Source organism: Euprymna scolopes, chromosome 44, assembly GCF_053919585.1.
Source record: "Euprymna scolopes isolate OS-2025 chromosome 44, ASM5391958v1, whole genome shotgun sequence".
Classification (NCBI taxonomy): Eukaryota; Metazoa; Mollusca; class Cephalopoda; order Sepiida; family Sepiolidae; genus Euprymna; species Euprymna scolopes.
In genome coordinates, this window is record NC_136525.1 from 13,406,067 (window position 1) to 13,411,066 (window position 5,000).

A 5,000-nucleotide genomic window follows, 5' to 3' on the forward strand; every position below is an offset into this window, starting at 1 on the left:
ATATATATAAAATCTCATGAATTTTTGGTAAAATTATTTATTACAAAAAATGGAAGATCATAATTAAACGACGGTCACTCGGAAGAAAAAGATGTAAGGGTAACACAAGATAACACGCTATCTGACGTAAAACAAAAAAAAATCTCACTCCGCAACGGTATACGCTTTTTGAAATTCCAACAACTTTTTTCGTTTTGAAATAGAACAAAGACCTCATTTTCACAAGTATATTTTCAAATATTGCATTGGTATTTTATATTCATCATATATATTATTATTATTTGAGGGTAAACAGTTACATATGGTCGCTACAAATAGCCGTCTGTTTCAGACAATGAGACTTCCTCAGGCGACCTGGAACCTCTCGACGCCACAAAGAAAAATGGAAAATATTAGAAAAAAATTGAAAAATGAAAATGGCTATTTGTAGCGACCATATGTAACTGTTTTGCCCTCAAATGATAAAACAAATATTTTGCTCTTTTCATTGAGCACTATTTAACAACCTCATTGTCTTCATTAGTCCTGACTTTTGAACATCTCAAACCTGAATAAAATGATTGTTATCGTCATGTTTTGAATTTCAACACGACTGTGCTTCATAAACAGTAGATTAATTGTATGTTTTATTTGATATTGTTCAAAACAACACCTACCACTGCTGCTAACCTAAGTTGGAGTGAGTGTCTCTAATCATGGGGTCTTAACAGAGCTGAAAGAGAGAAACAGACCAAATATCAAGGTCTCATGTATGATATGAAAAGAAACTGGAATCTTAGAGATATCAACCATACCAGTTATTATAGGTGCTACAGGGCTTATGAAGAAGAACCTGAAGTCCTACCTAACTAATATTCCTGGTGAACCAAGTGCAAAAGAGATCCAGACAATTGCATTCAAGGGAACAACAAGGATACTAAAAAGAGTTCTCGGTTGGTTTCAATAAAAAGTAGGGGAATGTTGACAGCTGGTTTGGCTACCCCATACCCAGCATTACTATTGGAAAAGAAAGAAAGTATCTATCTATATATATATATAAAAGACAAAAGTGACACGCACGTTTTTGGATGTCCAGCAAAGGTTTTTTTTTGGGGGGGGGGGGGTTCTTGAGAGGGTTACTATTTTTTACAACTTTTTATATACGCCCTAGATTATAATATCTACGATTTGCAAATGAACGTCATATCTACATTTATTTACAGCAACTTTTTAAAAATTCACGTTATTCCGTCCTTTTGCGTGTTTGCTGGTCTTTTTCGTATAGATAAAGCGAATCTCACCGGAGGAAATGTTGCAAAACTGATTTTAATTCTACGTGAGTTTTTTTTTTTTTTTTTTATAAAAATAGCTTCAGACAAGGCATGAAGCCCCTTAATGTAAGGAGCTAAAAAAAAAAATACTACTTAAGGGTCAGAAACAACCCAACGATAAGTATGAGCTGGAATAGATTCCGATCCAAAAGAACAACAATTCTTTCCCCTTTGTCAGAAACATCGCTCATGGAACGTGAGGACTAAAGGATGTAATAGGTGAAGCATGTGTTATGAGACTGCCAAAAGTAAATCCAAGGTCTACTTTATAATATTAAAATTTTAAAACACAATCCTTCAGGCTGCTTCCCAGTTGACTACAATGTGGTCGTTTTCAAGTTTAATGTAAACAAGTTCTTAAACAATCAAATTCTACTAAATCTCCACTATTACCTGGCAAACATTTAAACTCTTATCACTCGAGTGGCGTTTGGCCTTGATAATTAGTTACCTCCCCCTAGTAAAAAAAATGCAATGTGTCGACATTCTCCCATTTGCCAATTCAAATAATAGACATTTCAATTAAATTTAATTTATAAGAGGATTTCAAAAAGAAATATATATATATATATATATATATATATATATATATATATATATATATATATATATATATATACTAGCGGGGGAGGGGCACCCGGCTCTGCCCAGGTGTAAAATACGCTTAAATATGATATTTTAATTTGTCCAGATTTCGTATATGTTATTATAGAGTTGTGATTTCAAAAGTAAAAAAAAAAAATTATTTGGGTGCAATCAGCTGTAGCAATCCAAAGCTGTAGCAATCCAAAGCTGTAGCAATCCAAGCTGCTGACGCTAGCACTGTACCACTGTGACATGCATATAAACCGATTAAATATTAAAAATTTTAAATTAAAATTAAGATAAATTTACAAAATGTTTAACGAATTTTTCAATTTTTACCCATTTTTAACCCCTTAAAACAATTTTAACCACCCAAAGACCCATAAAAGGACTGTCCACAAAAAAAAAAAAAATCCAATCATTTGGGGCCCATAGGGTCGCTCTGCGACTTTTAGTTTTGGAAGAGATAGAGTTTGAAAATATGGAGACCGACAGGCAGACAGACATATCGCCTTTATATATATATATATATATATATATATATATATATATATATATATATATATATATATATAGAGAGAGAGAGAGAGAGAGAGTAAATGACAAAAAGTTATATTCCAATATTCATGATGTTGACCATCTTATAATTTATTCCTTTAATTCAGTTGACTTATGCAATTCTTGACAGTATCTGTTTCGTAGCGCAAAATCAATCACTTAATTATTATATCAATCAGTGAATCTATTTTGCCCTTAACTCATCAGAAGAAATAGCAACAATCAATCCGTGAAAAGGAAATGAAGTGTGATTTGACATGATTAAAATCCGAAAATCGGAAGAGAAGCTGCAGATACCTTTTTATTTTTCCATTTCGCCATATTGAATTTTATATTTTTATTTATTTTTTTTTTATTACATTTTCACCCCAAACAAGGCACATTGCCACTTTGGTTTAGGGGGCTACTATCAGGGGCAGCAACTACTGGGGTACTATGTTTGGATTTGAGCAGCAAGATGTCGGTTCACGTTACACTTGAACTTCTGCACGTCAGTACAGTTGGGGAAGCAGGGACCTGGAATGGAATTCCAGAGTCTAGCGGTTCTAGGGAAGAAACTACTGGAGTAGAAAGATCTTTTACATCTAGGGATCTCTACTGTGTGGGGGTGGGATTTAGCTGCCTGTCGGGTTTGTTGAGGGTGTCTACGTCATGGGGACACAAGTGTCTGCAGTTCGCCAGAGCATTCACTATTAAAATACTTGTAGAACAGGCAGAGGGATGCAACATTTTGTCGATGAGACAGAGACTGAAGTTTAGATGCCAGTTCAGGGCCTATCAGATTGGCGACTCTCTTTTGAACCTTGTCTAGGAGTGAGAGACTAGTAGCAGATGCACCAGCCCAAATGTGATAGCAATACTCCATACATGGGCGAATGGTGGACTTATAGAGGAACAGGATAATTTCGGGTGTTAGTAGTTTTCTAGCACGGTAGAGAGAGCCTACCTTCTTCGCAGTGGCCCTGGCAATGCTTTCAATGTAATTGTTCCAACTTATGTTTCCTGTGAACATTAGGCCAAGCAGTTTGAAAGATGTACTCTCAGATAAAGAGTCACTGGCCATTGCTATTGGTGGCAGAGAAGGTTTCTTGTAATTATTGAAGGAAACCAGTTTAGTCTTAGCAGCATTGAATGTGACCATCCATTTTTGTCTCCATTCCACTACAGATTGGAGGTCATCCTCTAGTGTTTTTGCCATTTCTTTAATTATGTGTTCATTTGTTTTCCTGTCATGCCTTTTATAGAGTGTGGTGTCATCAGCATATATACCCATCTCAGAGGCAATTTTGTCGGGGAAGTCATTAATGAATATTAGGAACAATAGAGGCCCAAGAACAGACCCCTGAGGCACTCCCGCATTTATATCATATTGTTTAGATGTACGACCGTTGAGGACAACCTGGATTTTTCTATTATCTAAGAAGGATTTAATTATGTTAAGTATTCTACCAGTGATACCATATGATCTAATTTTCCTGAGGAGACCCTCATGCCATACCCTGTCAAAAGCCTTAGATATATCTAGAGCTACCGCTCTGCCCTCCCCCGCTTTGTCCAGTGAATGCTATATATGTTCAGAGATTACAGTGAGGATGTCTGCTGTGGAATGAGCTTGTCTAAATCCATATTGTTTGTCAGTCAGAAGTTTAGCATCTGTAAGGTGATGGACTAGAGCATGGTTAATTATGGTCTCAAATATTTTGGTGAAAAGTGGAAGGAGGCTAATGGGGCGATAATTTGATTGGTCAGTTCTTTCACCAGAATTCTTGAATACTGGTACCACAGAAGCAGTTTTACAACAGCCCGGAAAGCAAGATTCATTAAGGTATTTGTTATAAAGTTTGGAGAGAACTGGAGCTACTTCAGCTGAGCACTTTTTAATAGCACAGCTGGGATGATATCGGTCCAAATGCTTTTGAAGTGCCAAGGTTTTTTATGATAGCATGCACCTGAGCAGGGGTGATTTTTAGATCGTCTAGCGTGGTGTCTGTCTGCAAAGGAAAGTCAGGCAGGGGGTGGTTGGAAGGGTCCAGTGTGGAGTTGGAGGCAAACCGACTGGCAAGCATATTAGCCTTGTCGGTTGCTGAGCAAACAACCTCGTGATTGTTGGTTAGCGGGGAATTGTTGATTGCCCATTATTTACTACACTGTTGTAGATTCTCCAGAAGTCACGAGTTCCTAATTTTTGTGCTTCGATGCGTTTTTTAGTGGTTTCAGTAAATTCTTTCTTAGCTGTCGCTATTTCTTTCTTAATGTTACTTCTAGCTTCTATGTACTTCCGTCTGTTTGAACTGGACTTATATCGGTTAAATCTGCTGTATGCATGCTGCCTTTGAGCAATGGCAGTTGTGCAAGTAGAAGTAAACCATTGGGGAGAGTTGGTCTTGCTATAAAATTTCCGCATGTGCTTCAATTGCCGTTTTGAACCATTCAGTGGTCTCATTTGCGCACTGTTCAGCAGGAAGAGAAAAAATATTTCTCCATGGGGCATCTATGAGAAGATCTCTGATGGCTTCCCAGTCAGCCTTTTTATAATATCTCATTGTT

The 5,000-nt window shown here is 36.8% G+C and overlaps 1 protein-coding gene across 4 annotated transcripts in view; it reads right to left on the reverse strand.

Moving 5' to 3' along the window:
• Positions 1-5,000, reverse strand: part of LOC145268696 (FAD-dependent oxidoreductase domain-containing protein 2-like) — a 456,912-nt gene that overhangs the window by 10,784 nt on the left and 441,128 nt on the right. The gene's annotated exons all lie outside the window — the stretch shown is intronic.